The 24,486-nt window shown below is 42.6% G+C and overlaps 1 pseudogene; it reads right to left on the bottom strand.

The window, feature by feature from the left end:
- Window positions 1–13,232: 13,232 nt before the first annotated feature.
- LOC141625468 (small nucleolar RNA R71) lies at window positions 13,233–13,331 on the bottom strand (annotated as a pseudogene).
- Between the last annotated feature and the right edge of the window lie 11,155 nt (window positions 13,332–24,486).

Genomic DNA, 24,486 nt, shown 5'->3' with positions numbered 1-24,486 from the left:
CTCCCACTTGTCCAACACAAGTGTGCGCTACCGATTCTCTTGTCCGAAATATCTCCCACTCAATGCAAGGTGTCTTTCAGGTCGTATCTGCACATGATCATATCTTGAGTGGTTTCCTCGATCAGGAGAGTAACTGTCTCACCAAAAAATTTACCATATATCACTTCCGAGTGTGGTCACGCATTTCCAGTCACTACTCCTCGAGCGGCCCTGAGATGTAAAAAACCATGATGAGGGTGGACAATTCCATTTGACCTATTTACTTCGTTCAATCACAGATCACCATGACCCAAAAGATGCCCATCGGCCTCTTTTTATGGCGCGACCTAGGACAAAAACCAAAGTCAATTGGAAACTGGACTGACTCAAACAATAGTCGCTAGTCAAAAGAATCGACTCAGAAGGAATATTATAGAAGTCGTTGTCATGACCAGGCTTTATATAGAAATTAAAAGGACTCTATAGATGGTCACTGCCCGACAAAGTGTTTTCACAGTCTACCTATGTAATCGACCAGTCATCTCTATGCCTTTATGGTGGTTGAACTCACCATCAATCCATTTACAATCTAGTCACTCCGAGACGTCACCTCATTAAGCAACTAGGGACAAAATACAATGTTAATCCAGTTCACTTTGAAATGTTCAACGTTGTCTCCACAACCTTCTCAGATTTAACAAAGAATTAAAATAAAATCCAGTAAGTACTCAATATATGAGTTTTGAAAAACTCAAACGATAAATGCGATTATCATATACGGAAAAATTGATACACTATCAGATTATTACATATCATATAATCTACAGCAATTCAGTTACCATGTTTCAACCACATTGAAACGTCATGACTAGCATGTTTAGACTTCAACAAGGCCTTGGTTTAAAAACAATGACACCTCATCTGATCAAACCATACAAATTGCTATTTCCCTTTGTTCCACATGACTAATACTACATGTAAGACAATTAAGTACATATCTAGACTTAACTCTAGACTAAGGCACCCAAGTCTCAAAATAGCTCTCATTGTCATCACAGTATATTAGGATAGGATTTGCTGCTGCAGGAACTACTTCTAACCCCTTCATTACTGCCGAATCCAAGTTACTTCCTTTTGCAACATCAAATGTTACAATGTACTCAACTTCTGTTAAAAATCTGCAATGTATGACTGCCTGGAACTCTTCCAGCAGATCAACTCCTCATAGCCAGTACGGGATTCAAACAATCCCTATGTGTTTTTGAAAGATAGTATTTGTGTAACTACTTACACAAACAAAAGAATAACATCAATGAGCACTTAGCTTCACATCCTTAGTCCTTCTCAAGTACTTAAAGGATAATCTATCTGGCTATTAAGTGACCTTTACTTAAATTCGATTAATAACAACTCGTAATACTCAAAGCATACGAACTGTTAGGAAAAATATTACATCATAGCGTGTTAAAATTGATCCAGCAGCGGAAGCATATGGAATCAATTCTAATGTGTTCAACTTGTTAAATCCAAACAAGAATATTATCTATATAAGACTTCTAATAAAATGTTAATATCCCTTTTGGATTTATCTATACAAATCCGGATAATTTAGATGTATTAATCTTCTCCTAAGTCTTTCATCTCCCCAAATGATTAATATGTCAACTACATAAAAGACTCATAAGACCACTATACACCCACTAAACTTCATGTATAAACATAATTCCTCGACATTTCGAGAAATATTTTATAACATGATCAAACACACATTCCAATTCCTTGATGCCTACTTAAGACTTCTCCTTAAGTTTGCTACAATCTTAGGATTGTTAGTATCTACAAAACGAGCAAGACTTGTCAAATACACTCCCTCTTCTAGAATCTAATTCAAGAAGATGGTTTTGATATCCTATTGTCAAATCATACAATTATGAAATGCAACAATTGCTGAGATAATCCGAATTTCATCGAAGCAATGCAAATGGTGCAAACTCTTTGCCACAAATCAAGCTTTGAAAACATCTTTATGTTTATCCAAGTCAATTACACTGAAGAGGTCTAACTTCTTTAAGTAAATTGACAAGGTTATCTACCTGATAATCACACTTGGAGTCCATTTCGGATCAGATGGCTTCAAGCCATTTGATGTGGCTCGTATTGACGCACATTTAGTCCCTTAACTAGCCTTGTTCCTATGCTTTCTTGCATGCATTAGGGTCATTTTTTATCTTCAGCTTCCTATTTTGCATATTCTTTAAGGTTTTGTGTCCTTAGTAGGAGAGGAATGCTAGCCTTGCATATATGGAGCAAAACGGAGCTAAATGGATCGCATCTAACGACCAAGCAAGAAAGAGGAGACCGATTATAAAGGCCTAATTCAATAAAACAAGTATTTGAGCAATGATGAAGGACCCCCACGGCTCCTCAATGATCCCCACGGATCTTGAGGCACCCAAATGAAGAAGAAGCCAAACTGACCTAGGAGACGAGCGTCCCAAGCACGGCCCGAGCGTCCCAAAGGGAGGGACGAGCGTCCCAAGATTCAGGTTGAGCATCCCGTGAGCAGGACGGGCGTTTTTCCTGGCAGCATGAGCATCCAACAGGGGCAGGTCGGGCATCTCCTTGAGGGACTTGCAAGTCGTTAATCTTCATTTTAGGGACTTAATCGTCATTAAAGCCCTTAGTTACCCTAATACTTATACTTAGTATAAATACTCCATTGTATTAGGAGATGAAGAACCAAGTTTTATCAAGCTTTAATCAAGATTTATTAGTGTTAATCAAGTTTTATTATACAATTCAATCTTAATCACATCTTAATCTTTCCTTAATTATTCAAGTGTTCTTAGTTTTAGTTGGGTAATTTGAAGACTATTTGGGTTTATTAGAGAATTGACAACTCTTCATCATTCATCAAGTTTTCTTCTATTATTCTTTGCTTACTATTTGGATCATCCTATGTTGGTACAATTCCTTTTACCCTTTGCTTAATCCTTGTTTATTGTTTTACTCCTTCATTATGTTTAGACTTGTTAATATGATTGACACCCTTGTTATCATGTTTTCCATGATCATGAGTGAGTAGTCTCCTAACTAGGGTTAATGGGGGATTAGGGGAGTAAATTATGGGGTAGATCTTTACTTAATAAGTTCAGATGATTGCTTTCTTGTTCTAATTTCAACTTAAGCACATATTATGCTTGATGAAATGCTTGATTAACAACCTAGCTTGATTCTCTTATCCATTCAACAATACTTGTAAGACATAAACTAACTCAAGGCTTGTTAGACCATGCATATATTTGAATAGGGAGAATTAAATCAACTTGTAGGAGTTGTAAAGTCTTGACCGACTCGGCTCCGAGATCCAAAACTTCCTAGGAATTGTAAGGTATAAACTAACTCGATTCCACTACAACAATAATTTGCTTGCATCTATGAAACTTGCTTGTGTGATCTCACCAAGATTCCCCTATGAACCCATGACACCCTAGTGCCTTAATCAATTGTTTACAAACCCTATTTGCTTGCTTTGCTTTATTTTCATTTATTTACCTTTTGTCTAGTAGTTTAGATTGCAACTCTCAAACCCAAATTATGACACCAAAGACTATTATTTATGAAGAAAAGAGAAGAAAACAAGAAAAGGAAGCAAAAGGGACGAACTAACAGAGAATCGAGGAAGAAGAAGAAAAGCAGGAACTGCGGCAGCCTCTGGAAGAGGCGCATCAGATGCTGCGACTCATCGAAGAGGCGCAGCAGTTGCTGCGTTTCTTCTCGACGTCTGCCCATTGTTAATCCGTAAAAACGGTTTAATGAAAGAGTTTTAGAAATCGGTTTTAAGCATGATTTCGACGTAAATCTTACATTAATTAGTACAATAAATAAAAAAACAATAAAAAAATGGGATTTACACCCTCAGACTTACATGTTTGATGAAACTAGATTAACTAAGTTAACGTATAGTGATTGCTCGACCCGAATGTATGTAGAAAGTGCCCACGTTAGAGGATTTAGATTAAATTGATTGATGTGTAGTGGTTAAATTGGCCGGTCATGCAATGTAACTGGAACTCAGAATTATCTGAGCTTAAGTGGTCGATTGATCAAGCACGTAGGTGTCGAAATCTTAGAGCACAATCATAGAATGCAAAGGGAGAAGAGAAGGGCGGACAGTCGTGTTAAAAATATGTGGAACGAAGGTCCCTATTTATACTAAAAAATATGGAGAGTTATGGAATAACTCAAACTTTGGAAACAAATCACGGAAAAATCTAAAAATACGCAGAAAAGGGCTGGGGAAGAGGCGCAACAGCTGCTGCGATCCTTCGAAGAGGCGCAGCAGGTGCTGTATCCTTTCCCCAGTAGTAATTGTGGTGGATCTCAACTTCCTTATTCTTTAAAATTAGATTTTTGGGATATGCTTTACCATAAGATATAATCTTAATTTATGGAATAAATATTCTGAATATTCCAGGACATTCCGACTCAGCATTTTGAACGATTTCTTAGAAAATGAAGCGGTTTTTGACCCGGACTCCAAATGAACTCTAATTACTGTCAAAACGACCGTATTGGCACGTAGATGATGTCCAAGGGGTAGACACAAGTATTTGTGCTATCACTTGACAATAAACTTACGAACTATCATAAATCATTCCGCGTACCAAACATGCGGCCTAATCATCACCGGGTGGCTGGCGGGAGGTCCAGAAATGAGGTATCTAAAGAGCCCCCACTTTGACTGAGGCTTGGACAAGACGAAAGTCAAAGTATAGCCATGAGGTCAATCAAAGATTACAACCTGACGACTATGGCAACGTGAGGCGGCTCAAGGCGTCTGATCCAAGGACCTGTCGTCGGGAACATTTTAGAGTCTGTCGACTTCCGGGGAGGGTCGTTTAAAGTTATTAGACTACGTGAGGAGGCTCGCCAGTCATAAGAAGAAACCATACCTGAGACTTTTTTCTCGAAACAAATAATATTTAGGATATCAGGACGTCAGTAGAAACTGCTGGGGGGAAATATGATCGCTTCGGTCTCAAGCGAACTCTAGTCAAGGAATATAATGATGATTTTGTCTGGGTTGAATTATTTCTGGGAATCTTCTTGTGTCGGCTTCCAAACAATCTCCATCTCTCGAGAAGTACAATCGGCTGTCATGAACTCTCAGTGGATAAAAAGTATTGACAAAGTTGTGTCGAAACACCGTCGGAAATCCGCTCGTTGCTTCAAGCGAAGTCCTTGTTGGGAGATAAAATACTGTGACGGTTAGCAGTCTGCTTGAAGATAAAATACTGCGAGGGTTTGCAGTCTGCTTGAGAAGGATAAAGGCGAGATAAAATACTGTGACGGTTTCGCAGTCTACTTAAAACTACAGGTCCGGACAAAAATAAATGCCCAATAGACCAAATATATATGATATATGGTGTTGGAGAAGTGGCGCACCAAAGATGGGCCCACAAGCAACCAACTTATAACGAACTTTTGAAAATTGAGCTGGAGGGAAGCCGGGGAAGAGGCATAGCAAGAGCTGCGACTCTTGGAAGAGGCGCAGCAGGTGCTGCGTCTTTTCCTGGGATCATCCCTGTCTGAGTAAAAACTCCCAAAAACACGTGTTTCATTTCATAATAACAAAACACAAATTCTATTAAAACTCTCTCAAATTCCAACCATTTTTAATCAATCCACTCCATTAATCATGACTAATAGAGATATGCACCTTATCCGTGCTTTAATTCTTGTTTTTTCTTGATTTTGGGCAAACAAATTAGGGTTTTCATACCCAAAATGTCGAAAATTTGGGGCTTTTCCCCCTAATGGATTTGTTTGATAAAATTGACATTAGAAATGGATAATTGGTAACGTTAGGAACATAACCATGTGTTCTTTTTGAATTTTCGTAAAGTATTGTGCATTTGAGCGAATTTGAGATGGTTTCTCAGCTGTTTCGAAAATCGCTTCGAAAGTGCCTTTAGGATTGCCCATTTTTGATGAAATTTTTTTTTCTAGAACCCTCATGTAATGGGTAAACTTCCTACCATCTCGAATTTTTGATTTGCAACAGCCTTTTCAGGACACTTTTCTATGGCATAATTGCTATTATAGCGAAATGCTGCCGAATTTTCGACTCAAACCCATGACTAGGCTTGGACTTAGACTTGACTTGACCCAATTTACCACATAAACGATTGGGTTTCGAAAGGAATGGCCAAAGATGGCGATAAAAGGCCATTTTTAGGGCTTGAAAACGCATGAAAATGCTTGAAACGACCTTACAAGCCGTGTCAAGGCTCGTCACGGCTTGACGCGGCCTATTCTACCTTAGTTTTGCAGGAGACATTCCTTCTACGTCAGGGAGGGCTCCCATGGACGTGGACTTCGACCCTTCTCTCGCTCTTATAGGGGATGAGAGAGAGGAGGTGGTACAGGAGGAGGCCGAGGATGTCCCGAGGCGGGCCAGCGTTGGACGAGGTAGTCGTCCTCTAGTGGGGGCACCCGAGTGGGCTGAGAAATGAGATGGTAGACATCTCATCTGGGCAGCAGAGAGCCACCTATCCTACAGGACGGCGAGGAGCTTGGTAAATTTCGAACTTGTCACTTCTTATTACCTTCCTTCTTTTTGTTTGCCGTTTCATTCCTCATTTGCTTTGTGCTAAATATAGCTTTGCGTCGAATTGATACAGGAGGCCGGGAACATGAGGTCCTTCTCGGATTACTCGATGATGATGGATGCCTATGAGAGACTTCGGAGGAGGAGAAGGCCTTCGTCGAGTTGGGAGCCTTCGGAGCATTGGTGGGAGCGTGGAGGGCGATCAGGGAAAGGAAGATTCGGGCTAACCTTTGCCTAATTTGAGCTTTCCTTGATCGGTACTGGGACACGGCCTCAACTTTCCATATGCCTTTTGGAGAGGTCGGGTTCACTCTGGAGGACTACGGCATGATCTCTGGTCTGCCATGTGGAGAGGAGGCTGTGGTGTGGCCGTTCACGGTCATGAGAGTGGACTCAGCCGAGGCGAGGAGGCTGATCGGTTGGAACCTGACGGAGGGTGCTGCTACCGTTCCTGGGTTGGTGCCGAGTTCTTACGTCAGGGACTACTTTGCGGGTAGGACCCTGGCGACGGCGATGGTGGACGGGAGGCGGATGGCTCCTCCTCCTTATACTGCAGAGGAGAGGTCTCGTTTGTGGCTCTGGTGGTTCTTGTCTTCGCTTTACCTCGTAGACAAGGGGGAGAGGCTGTCGACAAAGCTTCTTCCGTTTCTTTCTGAATTGAGTGACCAAGGGCGGTGGAACTGGGTTACTCCTGGCTTTGCGGTCCTCTCTCGTTACATGACGGTCATGGTACGTCCTGAGCTGATGGAGAAGGGAACTTCTCCTGCTACCGTCGGTCCCGGACTCTTGTTGGAGGTATGAACCTTCATTATTTCTTCTTTTATTTCCATTTCTATCGAATTGTGAAAGTCATCATCGATTGTCTTGTTTTGCAGGCGTGGGTGTACTTCTACATTCCGGTCTTCACGCCCAAGAGGACGGAGCCTGGGCCGAGGGCGTACCCGGTCGTGAGGGACTGGGTGGTGTGTCGTAGGAAGAGCCAGCGCTCTTCGTACAATGTTTGTCGATGGGGCGTGAATGCCCTGAAGTTGAACGACGTAAGTACCTTTAATTACTTTTCTTCATTGTTATTTTATTTAGGAGCAATCTTAGGAATGACCCCCTTTCCCGTTTAGAACCGATCATAGGAATGACCTTTCGTTTTCTTGTTTTAGTGGGTGCCTAGACCCTGCGTGGACTACCCTGACGCTCCGGCCTTCGTGGGTGAGGTCCTTCGACTTAGGAGCTTGAGTCGGTTGCTGTTGAGGACGTCCATGGGACCAGTGTGGTGCCTGGGCGAGCGTTTGACTCGTCAGTGCTCTTGTAACACCTTTACGGTTCCCATCGATCCTCCACGGACGATGTTTAGGGAGCCTTCCGACGCTGAGAGAGAGGCTGACTTGGCGGATGCTAGTGGTGACGCTCTCCTCCTTCCTGGTGAGGAGTGCTCTCTGTTTGTTCGCCGGAGGCTGGCGTACTGGCCGATAATGGCAAGTATCTTACTTTTGAATTGATTTGACAAACTAACGAATGATCGTAGAATGAAGAATTCATTTGAACTTCGTAGGAGATCGAGGTGGCAGGCGTCGAGCCCCCAGCTTATCCGGAGACCCTTGAGTACACTGACGCGGCGGGGATGACGACGATCTCAGAGATCCGCGACTTTGGCGAGGAGGTGACGGACGCTGGCCTGGAGGAGTGGCAGCAATTAGTGAGAAGGGTAAGCCCCCAGCTTCGGCTGTCTCACGTTGTTTTTATCGCATAGGAATGCATTTGTTATTTTTTGAAAACCCTTTTGTCATTCAAATGCAGGTGGCGCCGTCTTAGCAAGTAGCATTCTGGAGGATGGCCAACCGGATGCGGGCCACGGCCATCGAGGCACTTTTAGGCGGTCGAGGACGGCAGGTATGAACCTTTCATTCTCTTTATTTCATTTCAAATTTTGTTGCAATTTTTGTACTTTTCTTGAAATGATTGAAATGAGGCATTTCTTTACCATTTACACACAGAGCGTGACCTGGAGCGCGAGCTGGCGCAGTCCCGAGAGGAGACCGCTCGTCTGCTGAGGGAGTTGGAGGTCAGAGACGCTGAGATCACTGCCCTCGAGGCGACCGTAGCTGAGCTGGGCAATGACCGGGAGTAGTTGCCCTTCTTCTTTTTTGTTGTCTTGTATATACTTTGTACATTTTGGTTTCATTTTCGGACTTTTCGGACCTGTTTTGGACGAGAGCCCCCAGTTTGATGTACATAGCACATTTTGGTTGTATATGTAGAATGGCCTGAGCGCCTTCGTTGCTGGTTGTTTGTTATCCCTGCAGGTTAGCTTAAAAATAGGTTTGGTAGATGACGGTTTACGCCGTCATGCTGCCGAAATTTACATAGAATTTACAAATAAAACACATAACACATGGGTGGCTTAGATTAGCGCAAAATGAGAAAAAGTAAAAAAAGGTACCCAAAGTTGAGGAAGAAAAGTGCAAAAAGATGCCCGAAAACGAGCAAAAATGACGAAAATGTGCCCAGATATGAGCAAAAGACGAGTAAGAAAAGTGCAAAAAGATGGCCGAAAACGAGCAAAAATGAACGGACGATAGGGATGGCTACCCCCTAAAAAAAAAAGAAATGTATAAGTGTGAAATATAGTGAAATGAGGAGTAAAATGATTCCCCCTAAAAAGGAATAAAAAAAAGTGAATAAGTGTGCTCGATTCGTGGAAATGTCGAGTTCGTCTCGAAAAGCGTACCCAAGAAATTAGGAAACATAAATATGGTAATTTGTCGGAATTACCAAAATAATATCTAAGAATAAGAAATTATAGCCAAAAACAAATAAGGAAAGATCCAAATCTGAATTTCATGGAAATCAGCCTGGGGAGGAGGCGCAACAAGAGTTGCGACTCTTCGAAGAGGCGCAGCAGATGCTGCGCCATTTCCCAAGCTGGTCAGACCTCAACCGAAATTAGGAAATAATGTTTTGTATAAATAGAGACTTCGGGGAGGCTTTTATTCACACAATTCCTCCATCTTCTAAAAAAATTCCAAAATTATGGATGCTTTTGAAAACCGTCTCAAGGAGTGGACGAATGAGTTCACGAATGTTGAGAAACATGGAATGGGTGCTTTTAATTTGGGATCGATCTTGAGTCTCAAATTAATGAAAATTGTGAAACCTTTCTTGGATGCTTTTCTTGACTATTGGGACCCGAATTTTCATGTATTTGCCTTCCCTGGAGGCAACATTTGTCCTTTCCCTTAAGAAATAGCTGCTATTGGGGGATGGGACCCAGAGAATGCACCCGTCATACCTCCTAGCTCTCAAGGGTATAAGGGTAAATTCAGAGACTTGCTTGGATTGACCAAGGCTGGGGTAGACTGTCTTGTGACCTCGAAAGGAGTCCGTATGTTTGACTTTATTGACTGATTTATAAATAGGGAAAACCCTTCTATTTCTTATGTCGCGAGACGCAGGGCGTTCGGGTTTTGTCTACTTCACTGCTATGTCCTTCTAGGGCATGTTGACAGGGAGATGAGAGGGGATCCCCGTTTTCTGAGCCTAGTAGAACAAATGGAGCTGCGCAAAAGCCCATCATGGCTTTGCTTCGGAGAGATCATTCTTGGTTTAGACAACAGAAAGGCCAACCGCGAGCTTCCTTATTTGGGAAGTCCCATCTTTTTGTAGGCATGAACCCGTTTTCATCTTATATCAACCATTTGTTTTTTCCTTTTTTTTTTGTTTGATGAGAGGGACATTAATTCCCGTTATCTTTTGTAGGTTTGGCTGATGGAGAGGCTGCGGTTGATCGAGCCCCCAGTTAATGTGCCCGGATATCATGCTCGATCGATTGCAATGAGAACTATGCTCTATATGGTGGACTTCACTCGAGTTTGCAACTACTGTGAGATTAAACTTAAGAGTGAAGGAGGACCCCTAATTCGGTGGATTGTGCCATGGTGGCATCTCAGGTCAGTCACTGGAGTGTCATCTTAAGACCCGACTCGATCAGTTCGCATCCCTGGCTTGGAATTCATGATTTGCATCTTTCCGGAGAGATTGATGAGGCAAGCTGGCCTTAGGCAGAAGATCCCGAAGCTCGATACTGTTCCTCAGACCGCCGCAGCATATAAGACTGAGACTCGTCGAGAGTGGGCAATCAATTGGGCTCAGAGGAATACGTGGTTCATACCTACTCTGATTGGCTCCTTGTGGGTATCCGACTCATACTTGCAATGGAGGAAGGCTGCTACTTCTGAAGAGCATGAGAAATTGAGGAAGCACGAGCCCGTTGACTACAATATTCTCGAGGTGGCAAAGGAGAACCAGAAGTTCTTGACTGAGGAGGAAGAAGAGCCCGGATTCCGAGTCGTTCATCCGTCGAAGAAACCGAAAACCGCTCCTACCGTAGAAATGCTGGTGGATCGAAATGGCAAGTCTAGACCGCGAGAGAGACCTTTGGTGATTAGGTCGGAGATAGCACAAGAGTGCTCGGCTCGTGGTCGAGACAAGAAGTATGATAAAAATGACAAAAGCAAAGGGAAGATGGAAGAGTAGCCTTAATCGTAGTACTATTTATTATTAATATTATTTGTAATAAACGACGGGGTTTTTAGAATCCTAGCCTAGCATTTTATTTCCAGTATTTATATTATTTGGCATACTATTATTATTTATGGAACAAATGAATAAAATATTAATTGGTTAAGAAACCGTTGTGATTTTCTTTTATTATTCTTGTCGAATTTCAATTGCAATTGCAAATGTCCTTCTATTTACATTGTAAAATAATGGGTTGTGTCCTGTGAAAGACTGCCTCCGTATTCAAAAAAATGAAATAAAACCCTGTGCGTAGTTCAATTCAATTTATTTGATGATATGAGGATGTCGAAATGTCAAAATGCAAGAGGATAGTGACATAAGCTTTATTTCAGCGGGCCGAGGGCCATTTTTATTTCGTGTCGCACGAGCGGTACGTAGGTGTTATGCGAGGCGCGTTTCCTATCTGATGCTAAGGGTAGTATCGTTTTAGTTGGTCGAGGTTAGTTGGGTTAGCAAATTCATTCCCATATAGGTCGGTAATCCTAACCGCAACTCTGAGAGTATGGACTTGACTAAGAAAGGGCCGGCCCAATTAGGTTTAAACTTCCCATGTAGATCGACAGGTAGGAGAGCTCTGACTGATTTGAACACCAAGTCTCCTTCTTTCATCAAGTTTTCTTCTATTATTCTTTGCTTACTATTTGGATCATCCTATGTTGGTACAATTCCTTTTACCCTTTGCTTAATCCTTGTTTATTGTTTTACCCCTTCATCATGTTTAGACTTGTTAATATGATTGACACCCTTGTTATCATGTTTTCCATGATCATGAGTGAGTAGTTTTCCATGATCATGAGTGAGTAGTTTCCTAACTAGGGTTAATGGGGGATTAGGGGAGTTAATCATGTGGTAGATCTTTACATAATAAGTTCATATGATTGCTTGCTTGTTCTAGTTTCAACTTATGCACATATTTTGCTTGATGAAATGCTTGATTGACAACCTAGCATGATTCTCTTATCCATTCAACAAAACTTGTAAGACGTAAACTAACTCAAAGCTTGTTAGACCATGTATATATTTGAATAGGGAGAATTAAATCAACTTGTAGGGGTTGTAAAGTCTTGACCGACTGGGCTCCGAGATCCAAAACTTCCTAGGAATTGTAAGATATAAACTAACTCGATTCCACTACAACAATAATTTGCTTGCATCTATGAAACTTGCTTGTGTGATCTCACCATGATTCCTTTATGAACCCATGACACCCTAGTGCCTTAATCAATTGTTTACAAACCCTATTTTCTTGCTTTGCTTTATTTTCATTTATTTACCTTTTGTCTAGTAGTTTAGATTGCAACTCTCAAACCCAAATTGTGACACCAAAGACAAAGCTTTCTACAACCGATAAATCAATACAATATCCATCCCTTGGGATCCGACCTTTACTTACCGCTCTAACAAGAGTAGTTTGTTGAGATTATAAATAGGGTTTTGATTGGTAAGTTTAGACGACAAAGTTTCAACCAAATTAAATAAAAAATGGCGGACTTTTGCCTATTGATCCCAAAATCGAGAGAACCTTGACAAATATTCGATGAACCGTTAGAGGGACTTCAACAATTGTGGGTATTGGAGAACTTGTGGACATTGGTATCATCCAAACAGATAGTGTTGAGTTTACCAACCCTTTTGCAAGACAAGGAGAGGAAAACCCAATTCCAAACCAACTACAAAATCAACCTACAATGCCTAAATTTTCATCTTATTCCGTTCCAACCAAGGAGAACCTACCAAATGGTACTCCAACACCACCCTACTTGACCGGTAATTTCATTGCCAAATCCGCATTTATACGATTAGTTGAGAGAAGTCAATTTGGTGGGATACCTGGTGAGGATTCTCATCTACACATGGAGACTTTTTATGACAATTGTGATGCAATTTCCCAAACGGGGGTAACTCAAGACCAAATTCGATGGGTATTGTTTCCTTTTTCCTTGATCGGAGCCACAAAGCAATGGTTAAAGAGCCTAGACAAGGCCATTCGTGGAATTGATTCATGGAAGAAGTTAGCACTTGCCTTTTACAAGAAGTTCTACCCTCCGGAGCAGACCAACATGTTAAGAGCCCAAATCACCGGGTTCAAGCAAAGAGATGATGAGTCTCTATATGAGGCTTGGAAAAGATTCAAAGATACATGTCGCTCTTGTCCTCATCATGGGCTAAGCTAATGGTTTCTTGTCCAACAATTTTGGAATGGGTTGTATGAAGATTCAAGAAGTGTGCTCAACATGGGTTCTAATGGAAGATTCACCGAGATACACGACAACCAAACTTGGGCAAAGATAGAGAAGATGGCGGTTCACAACTCTCAATATAGTAGGCCAAGAAAAGTTAGTAGGGGAGGGAGTCATGAAGTTGACTCTGTTACATAATTGAGGGCCGATTTGGGTGCCCAACTAAGCTCCCATATTGACACCATGAACTTGAAATTTAAGAAAGCCATAGCCAAGATGAATGAAGCCTCTCAATCATCCAAGCAACATCAACATGTCAATGCGATGGTGGCAACATCTTCTATTCCAAATGGAGTGTGTAAGAATTGTGGAACTTTGGGACATGATCAACAAGAATGTAGGGCCACAAGTGAGCAAGTGAATGCTTTCTAAGCATATAAGAATGGCACCCCTTACTCCAACTATTACAATGAAAACGCCAAATTTCACCCAAACTTCTCATACAAAAGCCAAAATGTTCAAAATCCTCAACCAACATACACCCCACCTCCAATGAGAAATCCAACTCAAAGACCCTATTTCAACCAAAACCAACCCTCTTACAATCAATCCAATGACCAAGCCTTTGATGTTCAAAACGCGGTCCTCCAAATGCAAAAGAGCCAACAAGATTTCTTTGCTCAAATGCAAAGAGATAGCCAAGCCAAAGACACTACCATCAATAATATCCTTGCTCATACCAAGATGTTGGAAACACAATTGTCCCAGTTGGCCTCTTCAAGTTCACAAAGGCAAAAAGGACAGTTACCTCCTCAAGGTAATCCTCCTACAAGACATGAAACTATCAATGCCATCCACTGGAGGAGTGGTACACGATATGAGGGACCTAAGGTGCCAATTGAAGAGGATATTATTGAGGAAAGTGTCACATCAAAAAGATGTGATGGAACCATTGACGGGAAATCCTAAGGTGGTAGAACCAACCACCAATGATTCATTGAAGAAGAGAAATGAAGAGAAGGCCAAAGAGGTTGAAAAAGAACCTATTGTTATTAGACTTTCGTTTCCAAGTCGCCAAGCCAAGCCCAAACTTGATGAGCAGCTTGGAAAGTTCATGGAGATTGTGAAGAACTTAGAAGTTTCTATCCCATTCACGGAGTTGATCAACCATGTTCCGGCCTATGCAAAATACATGAAAGATATCCTTACCAAGAAGAAGTCCATAAGGAAGTTGGAGATCATCGCTTTCACAAAGATAAGTAGAGCAATACTTCAAGGGAATTCCCCACCTAAGCTCAAGGATCCGGGAATTTTCTCTATTCCATATATCATTGGTGATACCACAATCAACAAGGCACTATGTGATCTAGGTGCAAGTGTGAGTGTAATGCTATATTCGGTATGTGAAAGGCTAGGAGTGGGAGGACTCAAGTGCACTAACATGACTCTACAAATGTGTGGACATGGGCCACGGTGGCGCTTGAAAACAAGCGTTTGTATTTGTGGAGTCGCCACTAATTTTTATGGGAAATTGGAACCGTTCGAATACCTAGTGCCATGTCAAAACACAAAGTAATGACATGAACACTAAGAACTCGTTACCCTTAGCATTCTATGTCTAGAATGACTCTCGTGGATACCAATGAAAACGGATGTTCACAGAGATCTGGAGTAAGGGGTGAGGGTACGTATTAGGAAGTCCTTTTACTGAACACCTAATCCCGCCCGCCTCGATAGCGGCCTCTACTAATGATTAGGGAAATCGTTCGTACTTGATATGCATTCTATGTCTAGAATGACTCTCGTGGATACCAATGAAAACGGATGTTCACAGAGATCTGGAGTAAGGGGTGAGGGTACGTATTAGGAAGTCCTTTTACTGAACACCTAATCCCGCCCGCCTCGATAGCGGCCTCTACTAATGATTAGGGAAATCGTTCGTACTTGATATGTGGTCGATTATATGCATGCAATGCAACAAACAATGTTTTGATCCTAGCATGTGAGATTACCTAAGTCGGTGAACAAATAATTAGCACTTATTAATGTCGAATTAGGGTTTAGAATTAATTACATGTGAAAAACAAATAAATATACATAATAATGATAACGAATAAATAAATAACGATAATTAAAATTACAATAAATTACAATGAGCCGATTGATTTACGTCAAAAATATGTTTAAGACGGACAATTTGAGAAAATGAAAGGAAAATAAGAAAGACTAGAAAATATGGGCAGATTAAGGGTGATATTACAGCTAATAGTCGATTAATTACGTAATTAAGGGATTAGGTCACTGCGTCTGTTCCTAAGGTGAGTTCTAGTTGTGAAGTCAGAACTGCGAGTTGTTATATTCGTTCGTGTGTTTAATGGTTGATTATTGATATTTGACTCGGATGAAAGTGATTTAGCGTATTATTAACATGTGAAACCGTCATAAAATCGATAAAACGAATTAAAACGGGTTAAAACGAATTAAAAAAAACGAATTATGTCAAACTAGGTTAAGTTAAGAAGACGGAAACGAATTGAAAGACGTGACAAACTGGAAATAAATGGTAAAAATATGTACAAAGGCGAATCCCAGAAACTTGATATGAACAAATCAAGTCTCTAAAAATCCGGGTTTGATTTAATGGCGAAAACCCGCAAATATTGATTATAAGGGATTTAAACCGTAAATAAAACATGATAATTATTAAGAATATGTATTAAAAGATTATTATGCATGAAGAAAAGAGAAGAAAAAAAGAAAAGGAAGCAAAAGGGACGAACTAACAGAGAATCGAGGAAGAAGAAGAAAAGCAGGAACTGCGGCAGCCTCTGGAAGAGGCGCATCAGATGCTGCGACTCTTCGAAGAGGCGCAGCAGTTGCTGCGTTTCTTCTCGACGTCTGCCCATTGTTAATCCGTAAAAATGGTTTAATGAAAGAGTTTTAGAAATCAGTTTTAAGCATGCTGTCGACGTAAATCTTACATTAATTAGTACAATAAATAAAAAACAATAAAAAAATGGGATTTACACCCTCAAACTTACATGTTTGTCGAAACGAGATTAACTAAGTTAACGTATAGTGATTGTTCAACCCGAATGTATGTAGAAAGTGCCCTCGTTAGAGGATTTAGATTAAATTGATTGATGTGTAGTGGTCAAATTGGTCGGTCATGCAATGTAACTGGAACTCAGAATGATCTGAGCTTAAGTGGTCAATTGATCAAGCACGTAGGCGTCGAAAGCTTAGAGCACAATCATGGAATGCAAAGGGAGACGAGAAGGGCGGACAGTCGCTTGAAAAATATGTGGAACGAAGGTCCCTATTTATACTAAAAAATATGGAGAGTTATGGAATAACTCAAACATTGGAAACAAATCACGGAAAAATCTGAAAATACGCAGAAAAGGGCTGGGGAAGAGGCGCAACAGCTGCTGCAATCCTTCGAAGAGGCGCAGCAGGTGCTGTATCCTGTCCCTAGTGGTTTCCTCCTGCGGAAGAAATAATTTCGCGTTTCCTTTATGTAATTGCGGTGGATCTCAACTTCCTTATTCTTTAAAATTAAATTTTTGGGATTTGTTTTACCATAAGATATAATCTTAATTTATGGAATAAATATCCTGAATATCCCAGGACATTCGACTCGGCATTTTGAACGATTTCTTAGAAAAAGAAGCGGTTTTTGACCCGGACTCCAAATGAACTCTAATTACTGTCAAAACGACTGTATTGGCACGTAGATGACGACCAACGGGTAGACACAAGTATTTGAGCTATCACTTGAAGATAAACTTACGAACTGTCATAAATCGTTTTGCGCACCAAACATGCGGCCTAATCATCACCGGGTGGCTGGCGGGAGGTCCAGAAATGAGGTATCTAAAGAGCCCCCACTTTGACTGAGGCTTGGACAAGGCGAAAGTCAAAGTATAGCCATGAGGTCAATCGAAGATTACAACCTGTCGACTATGGCGACGTGAGGCGGCTCAAGGCGTCTGAGCCAAGGACCTGTCGTCGGGAACATTTTAGGGTCTGTCGACTTCCGGGGAGGGTCGTTTAAAGTCTATTAGACTACGTAAGGAGGCTCGTTAGCCATAAGAAGAAACCATACCTGAGACTTTTTTCTCGAAACGAATAATATTTAGGATAGCAGGACGTCAGTAGAAACTGCTGGGGGGAAATATGCTCGCTTCGGTCTCAAGCGAACTCTCGTCAGGGAATATATTGATGATTCTGTCTGGGTTGAATTATTTCTGGGAATCTGCTTGTGTCGGCTTCCAAAAAAAATCCATCTCTCGAGAAGTACAATCGGCTGTCAAGAACTCTCGGTGGATAAAACGTATTAACAAAGGTGTGTCGAAACACCGTCGGAAATCCGCTCATTGCTGCAAGCGAAGTCCTTGTTGGGAGATAAAATACTGTGATGGTTCGCAGTCTGCTTGAAGATAAAATACTGCGACGGTTTGCAGTCTGCTTGAGAAGGATAAAGGCGAGATAAAATACTGTGACGGTTTCGCAGTCTACTTAAAAATTCAGGTCCGGACAAAAATAAATGCCCAATAGATCAAATATATATGATATATGGTGTTGGAGAAGAGGCGCACCAAAGATGGGCCCACAAGCAACCAACTTATAAGGAACTTTTAAAAATTGAGCTGGAGGGAAGCTGGGGAAGAGGCGTAGCAAGAGCTGCGACTCTTGGAAGAGTCGTAGCAAGTGCTGCGTCTTTTCCTTGGATCATCCTTGTCTGAGTAAAAACTCCCAAAAACCCGTGTTTCATTTCATAATAACATGTCGAATTTTTGATTTGCAACAGCCTTTTTAGGATACTTTTCTAGGGCATAATTGCTATTATAGCAAAATGCTGCCGAATTTTCGACTCAAACCCATGACTAGGCTTGGACTTAGACTTGACTTGACCCAATTTACCACATGAGCGATTGGGTTTCGAAAGGAATGGCCATAGATGGCGATAAAAGGCCATTTTTAGGGCTTGAAAACGCCTAAAAATGCTTGAAACGACCTTACAAGCCGTGTCAAGGCTCGTCACGGCTTGACGCGGCCTATTCTACCTAAGTTTTACAGGAGACATTCATTCTACATTAGGGAGGGCTCCGATGGACGTGGACTTCGACCCTTCTCTCGCTCTTATAGGGGACGAGAAAGAGGAGGTGCTACAGGAGGAGGCTGAGGAGGTCCCGAGGTGGGCCAACGTTGGACGAGGTAGTCGTCCGCTAGTGGGGGCACCCGAGTGGGCTGAGAAATGGGATGGCAGACATGTCATCTGGGCAGCAGAGAGCCACCTGTCCTACAGGACGGCGAGGAGCTTGGAAAATTTTGAACTTGTCACTTCTTATTACCTTCCTTCTTTTTGTTTGCCGTTTCATTCCTCATTTTCTTTGTGCTAAATATAGCTTTGCGTCGAATTGATACAGGAGGCCGAGAACATGAGGTCCTTCTCGGGTTACTTGATGATGATGGATGACTATGAGAGACTTCGGAGGAGGAGAAGGCCATCGTCGAGTTGGGAGCCTTCGGAGCTTTGGTGGGAGCGTGGAGGGCGATCAGGGAAAGGAAGATTCAGGCTAACCTTTGCCTTATTCGAGCTTTCCTTGATCGGTACTGGGACACGACCTCGACTTTCCATATGCCTTTTGGAGAGGTCGGGTTCACTCTGGAGGACTACGACATAATCTCTGGTCTGCCATGTGGAGAGGAGGCTGTGGTGTGGCCGTTGACGGTCACGAAAGTGGACTCAGCTGAGGCGAGGAGGTTGATCGGCTGGAACCTGACAGAGGGTGCTGTTACCGTTCCTGGGTTAGTGCCGAGTTCTTACGTCAGGGACTACTTTGCGGGTAGGACCCTGGCGACGACGATGGTGGACGGGAGGAGGATGGCTCCTCCTGCTTGTACTGCAGAGTAGAGGGCTCGTTTGTGGCTCTGGTGGTTCTTGTCTTCGCTTTACCTCGCAGACAAGGGGGAGAGGCTGTCGACAAAGCTTCTTCCGTTTCTTTCTAAATGAGTGACCTAGGTCGGTGGAACTGGGTTACTCCTAGCTTTGCGGTCCTCACTCGTTACATGACGGCCATGGTACGTCCTGAGCTGATGGAGAAGGGGACTTCTCCTGCTACCGTCGGTCCTGGACTCTTGTTGGAGGTATGAACCTTCATTATTTCTTCTTTTATTTCCATTTCTATCGAATTGTGAAAGATCATCATCGATTGTCTTGTTTTGCAGGCGTGGGTGTACTTCTACTTTCCGGGCTTCACGCCCAAGAGGACGGAGCCTGGGCCGAGGGCATACCCGGTCGTGAGGGACTGGGTGGTGTGTCGTAGGAAGAGCCAGCGCTCTTCGTACGATGTTTGTCGATGGGGCGTGAATGCCCTGAAGTTGAACAACGTAAGTACCTTTAAATACTTTTCTTCATTGTTATTTTATTCAGGAGCAATCCTAGGAATGACCCCCTTTCCCGTTTAAAGCTGATCATAGGAATGACTTTTCGTTTTCTTGTTTTAGTGGGTGCTTAGACCATGCGTGGACTACCCCGACGCTCCGGCCTTCGTGGCTGAGGTCCTTCGACCTAGGAGCTCGAGTCGGTTGCTGTTAAGGACGTCCATGGGACCAGTGTGGTGCCTGGGCTAGCGGTTGACTCGTCAGTGCTCTTGTGACACCTTTACGGTTCCCATCGATCCTCCACGGACGATGTTTAGGGAGCTTTCCAATGCTGAGAGAGAGGCTGACTTGGCGGATGCTAGTGGTGACGCTCTCCTCCTTTCTGGCGAGGAGTGCTCTCTGTTTGTTCGCCGGAGGCTGGCGTACTGGCCGATCATGGCAAGTATCTTACTTTTGAATTGTTTTGAGAAACTGACGAATGATCATAGAATGAAGAATTCATTTGAACTTCGCAGGAGATCGAGGTGGCAGGCATCGAGCCCCCAGCTTATCCGGAGACCCTTGAGTACACTAACACGGCGGGGATGACGACAATCTCAGAGATCCGCAACTTTGGTAAGGAGGTGACGGACGCTGGCCTGGAGGAGTGGCAGCACTTAGTGAAGAGGGCAAGCCCACAGCTTCGGCTGTCTCACGTTGTTTTTATCGCATAGGAATGCATTTGTTTTTTTCTGAAAACCCTTTTGTCATTCAAATGCAGGTGGCGCCATCTTAGCAAGCAGCGTTCTAGAGGATGGCCAACCGGCTGCGGGCCACGGCAATCACGGCACTTGTAGGCGGTCGAGGATAGCAAGTATGAACCTTTCATTCTCTTTATTTCATTTCAAATTTTGTTGTAATTTTTGTACTTTTCTTGAAATGATTGAAATGAGGCATTTCTTTACCATTTGCATATAGAGCGTGACCTGGAGCGCGAACTGGCGCAGTTCCGAGAGGAGACCGCTCGTCTGTTGAGGGAGTTGGAGGTCAGAGATGCTGAGATCACTGCCCTCGAGGCGACCGTAGCTGAGCTGGGCGATGACCGGGAGTAGCTGCCCTTCTTCTTTTTTGTTGTCTTGTATATACTTTGTACATTTTGGTTTCATTTTCGGACTTTTCGGACCTGTTTTGGACGAGAGCCCCCAGTTTGATGTACATATCACATTTTGGTTGTATATGTAGAATGGCCTGAGCGCCTTCGTTGCTGGTTGTTTGATGTCCCTGCAGGTTAGCTTAAAAACAGGTTTGGTAGATGACGGTTTACGCCGTCATGCTGCCGAAATTTACATAGAATTTACAAATAAAACACATAACGCATGGGTGGCTTAGATTAGCGCAAAATGAGAAAAAATAAAAAAAGGTACCCAAAGTTGAGGAAGAAAAGTGCAAAAAGATGCCCGAAAACGAGCAAAAATTACGAAAATGTGCCCAGATATGAGCAAAAGATGAGTAAGAAAAGTGCAAAAAGATGGCCGAAAACGAGCAAAAATGACCGGACGATAGGGATGGCTACCCCCTAAAAAAACATAAAAAGAAATGTATAAGTGTGAAATATAGTGAAATGAGGAGTAAAATGATTCCCCCTAAAAAGGAATAAAAAAAATGAATAAGTGTGCTCGATTCGCGGAAATGTCGAGTTCGTCTCGAAAAGCGTACCCGAGAAATTATAGCCAAAAACAAATAAGGAAAGATCCAAATCTGAATTTCATGGAAATCAGCCTAGGGAGGAGGCGCAGCAAGAGTTGCGACTCTTTGAAGAGGCGCAGCAGATGCTACGCTATTTCCGCAGCTGGTCAGACCTCAATCGAAATTAGGAAATTATGTTTTGTATAAATAGAGACTTCGGGGAGGCATTTATTCACACAATTCCTCCATCTTCTAAAAAAATTCCAAAATTATGGATGCTTTTGAAAACCGTCTCAAGGAGTGGACGAATGAGTTGACGAAGGTTGAGAAACATGGCGTGGGTGCTTTTAATTTGGGATCGATCTTAAGTCTCAAATTAATGAAAATTGTGAAACCTTTCATGGATGCTTGTCTTGAGTATTGGGACCCGAATTTTCATGTATTTGCCTTCCCTGGAGGCAATATTTGTCCTTTCCCTGAAGAAATAGCTGCTATTGGAGGATGGGACCCAGAGAATGCACCCGTCATACCTCCTAGCTCTCAAGGGTATAAGGGTAAATTCAAAGACTTGCTTGGATTGACCAAGGCTGGGGTAGACTGTCTTGTGACCTCGAAAGGAGTCCGTATGTTTGACTTTATTGACTGATTTATAAATAGGGAAAACCCTTCTATTTCTTATGTCACGAGACGCAGGGCGTTCGGGTTTTGTCTACTTCACTGCTACGTCCTTCTAGGGCATGTTGACAAGGAGATGAGAGGGGATCCCTGTTTTCTGAGCCTAGTAGAACAAATGGAGCTGCACAAAAGCCCATCATGGCTTTGCTTAGGAGATATTTCTTGGTTTAGACAACAGAAAGGCCAACCGCGAGCTTCCTTATTTGGAAAGTCCCATCTTTTTACAGGCATGAACCCGTTTTCATCTTATATCAACCATTTGTTTTTTCCTTTTTTTTTCGTTTGATGAGAGGGACATTAATTCCCGTCATCTTTTGTAGGTTTGGCAGATGGAGAGGCTGCGGTTGATCGAGCCTCCAGTTAATCTGCCCGGATATCATGCTCGATCGATTGCAATGAGAACTAGGCTCTATATGGTGGACTTCACTCGAGTTTGCAACTACTGAGAGGATAAACTTAAGAGTGAAGGAGGACCCCTAATTCGGTGGATTGTGCCATTGTGGCATCCCAGGTCAGTCACTGGAGTGTCATCTTTAGACCCGACTCGGTCAGTTCGCATCCATGGCTTGGAATTCATGATTTGCATCTTTCCGAAGAGATTGATGAGGCAAGCTGGCCTTAGGCAGAAGATCCCGAAGCTCGATATTGTTCCTCAGACCGCCGCGGCACATACGACGGAGACTCGTCGAGAGTGGGCAATCAAGTGGGCTCAGAGGAATATGTGGTTCATACCTACTCCGATTGGCTCCTTGTGGGTATCCGACTCATACTTGCAATGGAGGAAGGCTGCTACTTCTGAAGAGCATGAGAAATTGAGGAATCACGAGCCCGTTGACTACAATATTAGCGAGGTGGCAAAGGAGAACCAGAAGTTCTTGACTGAGGAGGAATAAGAGGCCGGATTCGGAGTCGTTCATCCATCGAAGAAACCGAAAACCGCTCCTACCATAGAAATGTTGGTGGATCGAAATGGCAAGTCTAGACCGCGAGAGAGACATTTGGTGATTAGATCGGAAATAGCACAAGAGTGCTCGGCTCGTGGTCGAGACAAGAAGTATGATAAAAATGACAAAGGCAAAGGGAAGATGGAAGAGTAGCCTTAATCGTAGTACTATTTATTATTAATATTATTTATAATAAACGGTGGAGTTTTTAGAATCCTAGCCTAGCATTTTATTTCCAGTATTTATATTATTTGGCATACTATTATTATTTATGGAACAAATGAATAAAAGATTAATTGGTTAAGAAACCGTTGTGATTTTCTTTTATTATTCTTGTCAAATTTCAATTGCAATTGCAAATGTCCTTCTATTTACATTGTAAAATAATGGGTTGTGTCCTGTGAAGGACTGCCTCTGTATTCAAAAAAATGAAATAAAACCCTGTGCGTAGTTCGAAATGTCAAAACGCAAGAGCATAGTGACATAAGCTTTATTTCAGCGGGCTGAGGGCCATTTTTATTTCGTGTCGTACGAGCGGTACGTAGGTGTTATGCGAGGCGCGTTTCCTATCTGATGCTAAGGGTAGTATCGTTTTAGTTGGTTGAGGTTAGTTGGGTTAGCAAATTCATTCCCATCTAGGTCTGTAATCCTAACCGCACCTCTGAGAGTATGGACTCGACTAAGAAAGGGTCGGCCCAATAAGGTTTAAACTTCCCACGTAGATCGATAGGTAGGAGAGCTCTGACTGATTTGAACACCAAATCTCCTTCTTTGATGTTTCTGGGCTTAACCCGTTTATTGAAGGCTCGTTTGATACGTGCCTGATATGTTTGCACATTATGTAATGCACGCAACCTTCATGCATCCAAGAGGATGAGTTCTTCATATCTATCCCTATTCCGTTCAGCATCTGGAATTTGACTTTCGAGCAGAATACGTAGGGATGGAATTTCTAGCTCAACTGGTTTCACAGCTTCCATGCCATAGGTTAGAAAGGAGTGGCCCCAGTGGGCGTCCTAACTGATGTGCGATAACCACATAATGCGAATGGTATTTGGCTTGGCCAATCGCGATAATTGTCAATCATTTTCATGAGGATGGTGACGACATTTTTGTTAGCTGCCTCTACTGCGCCATTACTTTGAGGTCTATAAGGCAAGGAATGGTGGTGTTTGATTTTGTATTTGGCTAGCAATTGTTCAGTCTCAGCCTGGAAATGTGATCCATTATCACTGATGATCTCATGTGGGCAGCCATATCGACAGATGATATTGGTTTGTATGAACTTTGCCACGTTGTTGGCGGTGAGACTAGTGTAAGATGCCGCTTTAACCCATTTGGTAAAAAAATCGATAGCTACCAAAATGAAACAGTGACCTCCTGTTCCGGCTGGGGTGATCTTCCCAATGATGTCGATTCCCCAAGCAGAAAATGGCCAAGGAGATGTCATGGTGTAAAGCAGTGAAGG

Source organism: Silene latifolia, chromosome X (assembly GCF_048544455.1).
Source record: "Silene latifolia isolate original U9 population chromosome X, ASM4854445v1, whole genome shotgun sequence".
Classification (NCBI taxonomy): domain Eukaryota; kingdom Viridiplantae; phylum Streptophyta; class Magnoliopsida; order Caryophyllales; family Caryophyllaceae; genus Silene; species Silene latifolia.
This window is presented reverse-complemented; position numbering and strand designations above follow the sequence as displayed.